At 52.2% G+C, this 11,779-nt stretch overlaps 1 long non-coding RNA gene across 1 annotated transcript; it reads left to right on the forward strand.

Moving 5' to 3' along the window:
- Positions 1–3,881: 3,881 nt before the first annotated feature.
- On the forward strand, positions 3,882–11,231 carry LOC139030061 (uncharacterized). Its single transcript, XR_011482380.1, has 2 exons — positions 3,882–4,234; positions 10,836–11,231. It is a non-coding gene; the product is annotated as an uncharacterized lncRNA (long non-coding RNA).
- The last annotated feature ends 548 nt before the right edge of the window (positions 11,232–11,779 follow it).

Below are 11,779 nucleotides of genomic sequence, written 5' to 3' on the forward strand. Positions count from 1 at the left end.
TGATCAGGAAGCTATCCTTCACCCCTTCTCTCATCTCTGAGCCCATCTTGACCCAAAGCATTGGAGTCTTCCTCTCATGCCCATTTTTAATGCACATTCTGAGTATATGACTGAAGACGGGGGTGGGAGTTTTCAGGGTCACTGTAGCTTTCTGTCTCTCCCTTGCCCACTTTCTCCTCCCATTATTCTGGACCTTCTAGAACCAGGAACTGAGACTCCCAACTTCTCCCCTCAGGAGCATCTCTTCTGTTGGCTAGGCCAGTGTTGGGTGAAGCCCCCAACCCCCAGTTATAGTTATTATAATACAGTTATAACGACTTTAACAGTTCTTGTGTACTAAATTTATCATCTGTATTATTTCTTACTATTTTTAAAATATTTGTTTGGTTGCCCACTTAAGATCTAGTTCCCAGACCAGGAATCGAACCCTGGCCCCCTGCACTGGGAGAGGGGAGTCTTAGCCACTGGACCACCAGGGAAGTCCTCTATTTTTGATGGGTTGATTTTTCTTCTCATTTAGGGTTGTAATTCCCAATTCTTTGCGTTGTGGAAGACAGTGAATTAGATGCAGGTACTGTGAACCTTGCCTTGCTGGTTGCCAGATAGTTTCATATTCCTGTAAATATGGTGGAGCTTTGTTCTGGACACAGTGGAGCTACTCGGAGACTTGATCCATCCAATTTGTGTATGGTCAGAAAGTGACCAATGGCAGTAAATCCTTTGAGCATCTGGGATGTATACAATCTGGGCTAAATTCTGTTTTTTAATGAAGAAGGCAGGCAGCTGACTCATGTTTCCAGAGTACCGTGTGTGTGATTTTCAGGTCAAGAAATGGGTCTGTGATGGGCATCTTATGAACACTGACCGATCTCATGGTGTGAGGGTCACTTCTTCTGTGGTCAGCAGTAAACCCAGTCACAGGCACTTTCCTCCCACCTGCCGTGGTGATAATGCCATAGGAATTTTCTTAACTGTCACTGAGCCAGCACCTATAGCCACCTTTCAGGGCAGCCACCGTGCAGGACACACATGTGAATGTAAGGCATGATTTCTTCCCTGAGAGGCAGGCAGGAGGGCTGGCCTTGGCCGTGGTACAGAATGCTGCCAGTGTCGCCTGACAGGTGCTTTCAAACAGGCCTTGGAGACGGTGAGTTCACATCCGCTCTGAGAACGGTGGGGCCTCTTGTCACTCCGGGGTGGTCCCAGCAGCAGGCGTCGAAAGCACTCATCATACACCTGAGGCATTTCTTCACCCCAAAGCCTGTTGGAATCCCACAGGGACCTCCTTTCCCTAAGCTGGCAGCTTTTCTCATTCGTGACTCCTGACTTAACTCACCCTCCCACCGCCCCACTCGCCCACTGCTCTTGAGACTGTCGTTCTGCTGGTGAGGAAGCAGACTCAGGGTTGGGACCCACCAGCCGGGGCAGGGATGGGATGGAAGTGTGTCTGCCTCCGCCACCCCCCCACCCCGCCCCATCCCCCAGGTCCCATCCTGCCTCTTTTCAAAGTGAGTCACAAGGAAGCCAGCAGCCAGAGGGCCAGGAGAGGTGGAGAGTGCCCGCCCCCACTGCATGTTCATCAGAGGCCGTGTTGTAAAAGATCACTTGGCAAAAGATGAGCAATAAATTAGATTACTCAGAGCACACACGCTGCAATCAAAAGCATTGTCTCAGAGAGGCAGAGAGCTCGCCTCTCCAAGCTGGGCTCGATCACAGACCAAAAGGCACCGCCATCCGTGGATGGGGGGCTCAGGACCCCAAATGGGGCCACCTCCAGGTCCCCGCCACCTCCCCAGCACCCTCCTGGGATGGTGGCCCCCCACCCCGGCCTTGCCTCTGAAAGTTGGGGTGGGGAGCCCGCAAGGAGGGGGCCCGGTTCAAACGACACTCTGCCCAGAGACCACAAGTTTATGAATCCCAGAAGTTTCGCTCGCTCAGGTCAGGAGCAGAGCTTGGCTGCAGTTGGAGAAGACATTTTTCTCTGTCAGGCCACAGAACGCAGCACAAAGACGCCAGCTGCGAGGCCTCAGACCCCAAGTCTCTAATTAAAACAGTGGAAAATGAGATAACTTCACAAATTCATCACCGCCGCCACCGGCTGTCAGGGGAAAGGCTTCAGGGGTCGCCCCCACCTCCAGCTTATGTGCCGACGGGGTCTGTCCGCTGGGCCTGCGTGTGAGTGCGTGTGTGCACACGTGTGTCCACATTTTCTCTACCTCTTGTCCTAGGCTTTCCGGGTTTTTTTCTTTTCTTTTTCTCTCTTTTTGTGCCCCATCCACAAAATTTAGAGTCTAGTGGTCGACGAGAAGGGAGAATTTCCTCAGGGGAGGTGTCACCATCCAAGGTGATCTCATGTAACATCTCATTTCATTCAATAACCAAAAGAGATGGTTTCATCAACCCTGTCTTACAGAAATGGAGACTGAGGCTATGTGAGCTTGGTAGCTGGTCTAGGTAATGCAGGTGAAGGCTGAGCGGGGCCTGTACCCAACCCTGTCCTACTGAGCAGACCTTGCACCTCAGCCCAACCAGGCCTGACCCTGCATGGACTCTGCCGCCGTTAGGTGCCCAGCCCCACACTGGAATCCCGGGGGCTGTGATGGCTACCATTATTGTGCTTCACCAGCTTGGTCTGCTTTTCCTCATCCAGAAGGGCACAGGTTAGGGGGTATGAATATTCCCATTTAGAGGGAGGGAACTTGAGGCTTAGAGATATGGGCCAGCTCCTAGTTCTTAACCCTTACAGTGCCCAGCACCCAGACCTCTTGGCCTGAAGTCTCCTCTGGTCACTGAAGCCTGTTGCACCCTGCATGTTGGCTGACCCTCAGTGCTGGGTTCTATTGCCCCAGGAGCAGAAACACCTGAGGCAGTGTAACTCTAAGGTGTGACCTTCATGATTCCATAGGGGTTTACAATCTGCAGGGGTGGGGGTGGGTGATAGTCAACGAGTAACCAAGTCGATGTGTGATATAATGTGAACTGGAGACACATGCGGCGGAGAAGTAGAAAGCAGAGTGCGGACTGCCGAAGACGAGGATGAGCTGGTATACAAGGGCTGGTCAGGAAAGACCTCTTGGAGGAGGCGTTGTTGACTGGTGTACAGAGCTGATGAAAGTGAGCCAGGGGACCACGAGGAGATTTGGGGGAACCCCTGAGGCACACAGAATAGAAAATGGTAGCTGTTCTCATTATCACTAGCACCATCGGCAGCCTTCATGGTATCTATTGTCACCACCACCATCCCCATCATCATGCCTGTTATTATCACCTTCATCAGCATCACCAGTTAGCACTATCACCACCTCCATCCCCACCATCACTGTCACCACCATCATCACCATCTTCATTCCAGTTCTAATTCATTTGGTCTGGGGTGGGGCACAGTGGCATTTTTTAAACCTTCCTTGGTGGCTCAGATGGTGAGACTGCCTCCAGTGCAGGAGACCCCGCTTCGATACCCAGGTGGGCAAGATCCCCTGGAGGAGGGCATGCAAATCACTCTAGCATTCTTGCCTGGAGAATCCCGTGGACAGGGGAGCCTGGCGGGCTACAGTCCATGGGGTCACAAAGAGTCAGACACGACTGATCAACTAACACTTTCGCTTCCACAGACAATTCTAATGTACAGTCAGGATTGGGAACTACCGCCCCAGGCTGACACACCTTATTGGCAAAATTCCACTTTAAAATTCCATACTCACAAAAGCTCTATAAGGTTGATCTTCTTACCCATCCACTTTACAGACAGGAAGACAGATTTAGAGTGGGGCCTTGAGGGAGGCCACAAGCCATCAGTTGTGTGATGTCCATGGGGCACCCACCCTCTTAGCTATGACCCCACAATCCATTGAGTCAACAGCACCTTCAGAGCAGAGTGTATGCCCAGGGAATACCTGTGGGCAGGATAAGGCTTGTTTCCAACCCAGCATCCCTGACTTCCTCCCCAGAACACCTCCCCTTCCCATCCATGCTGCCTTTCAAAGAGGAGAGCCATCCAGGAGAGACCATGAAGGGACAATATCAACACAGCTGCTACCGTGGTTGCTGTTTCTGACATAATTGAGCCCCACTTGGTTCATCACTCTAAGAAGCGTTTCCATATCTATTAATTTGCAGCAAAAGTACAAGAGGACTGCCATTAGTTCCCTGTTTTCTTTGGATGAGTGAACCCAAGGCACAGAAAAATCAAGATGCTTGCCCAGGGTCACACAGCTAGTGAGTAGCTGGAGCCAAGGTAATGTATAAACATGGACGTACGGGGACCCCCAACTCCACCTCCTCCACCCTTCCCCTCACCCCCACTTTCGAGGGGAATCAGCCTGGACACCAAGGCTCCAGGTCTGAGCAGTGAGGAGTGTAGCAAGCGCCTCTCTGAGCCTCAGCTTTCTGGTCCGTACGTGGGGGAAGACCTCAAGTGCTCTGCTTTGCTTCTAACACAGCTACGGAGCGGCGCGGCCACATTCCGTGAACGTCCGCGCGCCCTGCCGCCCTCACCCTCTATCTTCTTGTCGTGTACGTGAACATGGCCTTCTCGGCCCCTCAGCACCCCACTTCCTGCTGGAGGAGGCCCAAGAACAGCCGTTTGGTCTTCAAGGGCCCCCCGGGTTCAGGCCTGAGCACAGACTGGGGGGTGGGGGCGTCCCGTGCGCCCACCTGCTTGCTCATCTCACGGCCGCCGCTCGCCGCCAGGCTGGGTGGCAGGATGGGCCGAGTGGGTAGGCCCAGAGGCCAGCGCAAGAGCGGGCTGGGGGCGGAGGCTGGCGATGGGACTGGGACGGGCCTGGAACCACAACTGCGGTTTGCACACTCATCGAAGATCCACACGTTGGAGCCCAGCGTGGCCGGGGCGGCGGGGAGCTGTGTTAGCAAAGCTCCCCCTCACTCTTGTCACCAGCAGATCTGAGACCCGTGAACTGAATGTCTGTTTGTTCATCCAACAAGCATTGATTGGGCCTGCTTTGCTTGTGGAGGGCCCAGAGTTCTCGCTGGTTAAGGGGCAGCTCTGGAGCTGTGGAGTCTGGGACCGCGTCTGGCCTCTCATGCTCTGGAAGGGTCATTTCATCTCTGTGGCTTGTCCATCAGTAACAGTGACGGTGGCTACAGGTATCAACGCTTCTTCACTGCAGGCAGGTATGCTGCTGGGCTGGTAAGTGTTCAACAGCCAGCTCTCTGAGGGGGGAATAAATCCCAATTTGCAGCATCTGCCGAATGCCATGGTGTAAATGCTCTCATTGTGGCTGATTCCCAGCTCACATTGAACATGGACAGAGTCAGGAATGCTCACTGTTAGTGATTCAGGGAACATAAAGAGCCTAAGAGCAGAGATAATAGTAAAAATACAGTAAAGTAATTAGGAAGTGGTGTGTTTGAAGTGTTAGTTTTGTTTGTCTTTATGTTTACCTATTTGGCTGTGCTGGGTCTCAGTTGCAGCATGTGGGATCTAGTTCCCCGACCAGGAATCAAACGTGGGCCCCCTGGGTTGGGATTGAGCGATCTTAGCCACTGACCACTAGGGAGGTTCTAGTTTTGAGTATTTATTACCTTTGTTTTTAATTTAGTTTACTTAGTTTCAAGTGTCCAGAATTTAATTTTTAGTAATGGCCAGCTTTCAGATTTTATTAAAATTTAATAGTTAGTGCTTGCAATCTGGTCTCAACCTTCCATTGGGTAGTGGCTGTGATTATCCCCATCTTACAGGTAAGAACCCTGAGTACAGAGAGGCTGAGTGACTTGCTCAGGGTCCAAACCCATTAGTTTGGCTTCCGAGTCCCATCACTGGGGATAATAACCACACCTACCTCCTAGGGTTAACATTAAGGATGCATGCATATGATGCATTTAGTACATGCTCAGTCAACACTGGTTGCTGTTGTTCGGTTACTACAGGTTGGTGATCCAAGTACATCAAACACAATTTCTTTCCTTGATAAACTTACCATACAGGGTGGTGAGACACACACCCGCAAAGTATAACAGAAGCTTCCGCAGCACATACACTGCATGGGCCCAACAGAAGAGTTGATAAGTTCTCTTTATGGGGCCAGGGGGACTTCATGGTGGAAGGGATATTTAAGTTGGGTTTTGAAGGATGAGTAGGAGTTCACCAAGCAGTTTAATGAGTGACGTGGATAAACCAAGTCACCTGTTTGGCCAGAGGAGTCTTATCTCCTTTTACTGCCCCATTGGCCTGACCTGTCTCACCAGGAAAGCTGGTGCAGATTTCATTACTATGTGGAGGCTCAATGATTTATCTGGAGAAGTGAGTCCCTCACACCCTCAGGTCTAACCTTGGCTGAGCTTGCCAGGCTGCATCTCTCAAGGAGGCTTCCGGGTTGAGAGAGTGAGCCTGGTGGTTACGAGTGATGAAATCTCTGGGTCTGAATGCTGCCACAGTGGGTAATCTTGACCTGTCTCAGTTTCCCCATCATAAGGGGGAGCCATGACCACTCTGACCTTGCTAGGCTATACACTTAAAACTGCAGAGCACGTGAAAGTGCTCCCAACCAGCCGGCCTCAGGGTGCGGAGCTGCCAACAGTAACGGTCCACACGAACCACAGCTGCAGAGGCTGTCGGGCGTGGAGCCTGGTGAGCTGGGTGGCGCATGTGGGAGCAGGTAAACACCCAGGAGCCACACAGCCCACCCAAACCCAGCCCTGCAGCCCCCTGCCAGCTCGGCGTGGGTGTCAGGAAGCTGGTAGCTGGGTCAAAGCAGGCTGTCACCGTGCCCTGTCCCACGAGGTAAAAACATTACGGGTGATGCTGCCCCGCGGTGGCCCCACCTCGCAGCCCTTCCTTTGAACTCTGACGGCAGCTTCACATGTGCCTGTGGCTGCCAAGCCAGCGTGTCTGATGTCCTTTCCGGCTTTTGTAATGTCACTTCCCGCCGGGGACGGGGTGATGCATTATTGATGTAGGAGAGTCACCGTTTGGCATAAAATTCCCGACATATAGAACACCAGCGTGAATGGACCTTCTGGTTCGAACGTGAGCAGTTCAGCTTCTTGAACTTTTTCATCTCGTTCTTTCTTTTTCTAAGTTGGCCACTTTGGGGATTATCCATTTCGGGGATGTACCTATGGAAACAGGGTCACCAAGGGGAAGGCCATCATTTCTGGAAATGCTTTGTCCCTTGTAAGTTCATCGTTGGTGGGTCTTGTGTGAGAATCAAATATGAAGAGACCAAGAAGTGAGACATGCAAAGCTCTTGAATCTTTGTTGGGTGGTAGCCTTTGCCGAGACCATGGTACAATCTAATACAATCAATAAAACATATGAAAGTACAATATAATACGGCGTGATAGAGTATGAGCAGTACAGAATGTCAGCAGGCATCTTTGTAAAGGAGCAGGTAGTAAATATTTTAGGCTTTGCAGGTTGTACCGTCTGTGTCGCTCAGCTGTGCCATCGCTGCAGGCAAACAGCCCCAGCTGATCCCGCGAGCAGTGGCCGTGGTTGTGCTCCAGGGAAACTTTATGTGCTCTCGTGAGATAGATATATATCTTGTTTTCAGTGGTGGTGGTGTGAACATGATCTAGCTGTGGTCACAGGCACCCCTGGCTTGGAGATCAGGACAAGGTAAATTAGAGCCTTGGCTTCATTTCTCGCCGGGAGAAGTGAGACCTTTGGGAAGGTATTTCACCCCTGGGAACCTCAGCCTATGAAGTGGGGGTGAGGACAGTGGGGGAAGCTCTGGCTTGTGGGGAAGTAAAGAGGAGACTGGCATGAGATGCAGAGCCTGGCGCATGGCGGAGGGGCTGAGTTCATGGGAACGGCCCTGACTGAGGAGGAGGAGGAAGCGGAGGGGAGGGGGCTTCCCTGGGAGGGGCAGGGGCTCTAGACCCTACCTGGCTGCTGACCTGGGTGACCTGGGCAGATCTATGCCCCGTCCAGCTTCAGTTTTCTCACCTGGCAGGTAAGGAGGTAGGACTAGTGATGCTCAGGCTGCCTCTTTTACCAGCACCTCTGGGACCTGCCAGTCCCTTGAGGATGCCAAGCCTCACAGCGGGCACTAGCTGGACTAGCTGGTGTCAAGGGCAGAGGCATTATGAGCAAGTCGCCATCCCAGGCTCTGCCAGGCTTGGGCAGCCTTGCCTGCCCATGTCCACTCGTCCACGTGCTCCCAGGAACTCTTGGGCATCCACAGTGAGCAGCCTGATGCCAGCAGGATGAGCAGATGAGCTAGCGGTCCACAGGACTCACTCTCACGGCGAGGGTCTGATCTGGCTGTGGTCACGGCCTTGGGTTGGCTTGTGTCCCCTAAAAACCAAGTCCACCTCTGGCCCCCAGAACCTGTGAGATGACCTGGTTTGAAAGTGAGGGTCTTCAGAGGTGTAATTGATTAAGGATGTGGAGACAAGGTCACCCTGGACTTAGGATGGACCCTGAATCCCAGGACACATGTGCTTGTGGGAGGCGGGAGAGGAGAGCACAGGCCGGGCGGGGGGGGTGGCCATGGACAGCAGAGGCAGCGGTCAGAGTGGTGGGGCCACAGCCAGTGGCCGCCCGGGGCCTCCAGAAGCTGGAAGATGCAGGACGGACCCTCCCCTGGAGTCTGCAAAGGATCGTGACCCTGGGGACACCTTGGGTTTGGATTTCTGTCCTCCAGAGTGTGGGAGAAGAAGAGGTTCCTTTTGTTTTAGGCCCCCAGGGTGTGGTCATTTGTTGTGTCAGCCACAGGACACTGGGGGACTGTGGGGGCAAGGGGGTGGGGTGTTGAGCCTGGATTCTCCCTTGCACTCAGTCACTCCTACAGCATGACGCTCATGTCCCCTTGAGGAAATGCCATCTCCTGATAAGTGGACAGATTTTTTTCAGTAGAGACATTGCAGGTCCACACTTGTTAATGAGGTTCAATGTCCTATTTCAATTCCTGGGTCAGTGCTGGTGCAGAAAGGATGTTTCAGATTCTGTGTGGTGCCTGGACCAATGAGTTCAGCCAAGTGTGTGTCAAGAAGTGATATGTGTGTGTGTGTGTGTGTGTGTGTGTGTGTGTGTGTGTATGCATGGATGCTTGTTAATTTGTTGTTATTTATTAGGGATCAAAAGGAAGTTTCCTAAAAACATTACAGAAGCTCCATGATGTCATGTGAAATACAAGATAACACTACAATTGTAATTAATTAATGTCCCACATCCTATCTTTTCTGTCCACTTTGTTTGTTCCTGTTTTGAGTGCGGTTTGGACTTTGTTGTTCATTCAAGTTTGGTCAACAGATTCCTATTCATCGCATGCAAGGCCTTGCTGGAATCTGCCTGATTACCCCACCTTGGAGATTTAGTACAGTGTTCTAAGTTTCAGTTTCCTCATTAAAAATGGTGCTAGCACAAGGGCCTCAGGGTCCTTGTGAAGATAAAGGAAGGAGCTGATTTCCTGGGCAGCTCGGGCCACACCCACCCACGTCGGTGCATTGTTCAGGTCCTTCTCTGGTGATGAGCTGCTGAAGCGATGCTCACTGAAATCATCCTTTCCCAGCACTCTCGGGAAATGAAGCTCTCCCCCCTGTAGCTTTTGGAGAATCCGGTGTTTCCGAAGGAGCCCCTCCTCCGGTGTCCTCAAACAAAGCCAAATAAAAACTCAATTCCACCTTTGGCGAAAATGATTCTAACCTGGAGACAGCATCTCAGGCCAAACTCAGACTGAGAACACCTTGCCCGCAGCTGTCATCGCCTGATAAAGGGGTCAGGCCGGGAGAGGACATGGCGGGTAGGGAGGGGTGGACCCTCACTCCATGTTCCCTGCCCCCAGACCGAGCGCATCTATCTTCCTAGAGGGGACCAGGCTCCTTACCCGTGATGACGCAGCTTTGCTGTTGGGGAGGCGTGGGGTCACAGGAGGGCCCAACTTTGGAGCTAGGACCCACCTGGGCTTGGATTTGGGTCTCCACTGTGAGCTCCAGAGTCTGTTTACAAACAGCTTCACAGTAAGAAGGGGCTGAGGGAGGGACCGGATGAGACAGGAGACGTGGGGATGGTGATGGCCCCCTCCCCTAGCCTAACAGAACTGTCCAACAACGCCTTCCTGTGCTGTAGTGAGTTCTCCATTGGAGGGGCATCCAAGCCCATAGGGGGGGTCCTGCAAAGAGGACTTGAGCACAAAGGAGTGTTGCCCTGAGGACCTCGAGGTCCCACCCTCCTGCGGTCTCTCTCACATCAGCAGGCACCGCTGGACTGAGTCCAGTCCCAGCCTTTCCCCTGTCCCTGCTCCGTCCACAGAGACCGTGACTCCAGAGCAGAGGCCACAGGCTGCCACCGGGTCTTACCCACTCAGTCTGGAGACTCTTCTAAATAGTGTTCACTCCCAGCCCAGAAATAAGCATGTTCATTTTATAATATTTTAAAACTTGCCAGGCTTGCCTTAAAAAAAATTTTAATACCAAGTCTCTCTTTATATATCCGTGGTAATTCACTAGGGGAGAGGCTCTCATCGTTTCCCCCCCGCCCCCCGTTATCACATTCCCCCTCTTGGAGCCTCCGTTTTAAAACTTTTTTTGCTACCAAATGATAACTGCTTCCTCATTCCTCCTTCATCACACACACTTGTGGCCGCCAGTCTGAGCATGAGCTAATCAGCATGGCCAGTGCCAAATGCAGTGAAACTTGACCTTAAAGTCACTCTGACTTTGGGCCCTGTGCAGTTTCTATTAGGTTCTGTGAAGTTAGGAAAATAGCCCCTGGGTGACCGGCATAATCTGCTCAGAATGTGGGGGCTGCCGCCTCCCCCTCCCCCGTCCTCCCTCCCCTCTCTCCCTCTCTCTTTCCTTCGGTCGGTCACCGTTCCTTCGAGCACTAATTGGGCATTCATCCCTTGCATCCCCCGCCCCTTCTGCACTTTCAGCAGGTCTTTATGGGGTGGAGCCTTTGAGCCAGGCTGCGCTAGCCCCTGGGGATACAGCAGGGACACACCATGTCCTGTCCTCATGGGATGCTGTCCCAGGGATGCAAAGAGGGGCCACACGGAGCAACCAGCAGTTTCAGGACCATGATGTGAGGGAAGTCCTGACCCTGTCGGAGGACGCTCAGGAGAACTGACGCTGCAGGCCCGGGGCTTCCTTTGTCTGCGCAGCAACAATGTCTAGCCTGTCCGGGCTAATACAGAACTCCATGCCGGCGAGAGGTGCTGCTCTAATAAAAACCTAGAACATGTGGCTCAGGGGTCAGACAGCTGGAACCTATGATCACCGGACCCACAACCATCCTGTTTTGTTTGTTTGTTTAAATATTTGTTCATTTATTTGGCTGCAACGAGTCTTGGTTGCGGCGTGTAGCACCTCTGATCTTTCTTTAGTAGATCTTTAGTTGCAGCTTTTGAACTCCTAGTAGCAGCGTGTGGGATCCAATTCCCTGACCAGGGATGGAACCCAGGCCCCCTGCGTAGGGAGTCTTACCAGTGGACCACCAGGGAAGCAGCCCCCCTCTCTGAATGCTGATACACGTGTTAAAATTAACCATGGTGATGGTGGTACACATGTGTGAATAGACTGAAAGCCATTGAATTGTGCACTTAAAAATGGCTTCGGAGGTAAAACCACCTCTTGATTAATGAAATGAAGGATTGACATAAAAAAACAAACAGGTATTGTCACGACCTCTACTTCATCTTCCCTATGGGCTGCTGGACAAGATGAAGGTCATGAGAAGTTGGGTTTTGGGGTCAGGGCTGCTCCATTCTGGCTGTGTGACCTTGGGCAAGCTCCTTAACATCTCTGAGCTTTGGCTGCTGCTGGTAAAATGGGTAAAAATGGGATGACAAGAGCACCTGCCTTTCAGGTGCCATTTTTG

The sequence above is a fragment of the Odocoileus virginianus genome, chromosome 20, assembly GCF_023699985.2.
Source record: "Odocoileus virginianus isolate 20LAN1187 ecotype Illinois chromosome 20, Ovbor_1.2, whole genome shotgun sequence".
Lineage (NCBI taxonomy): Eukaryota > Metazoa > Chordata > Mammalia > Artiodactyla > Cervidae > Odocoileus > Odocoileus virginianus.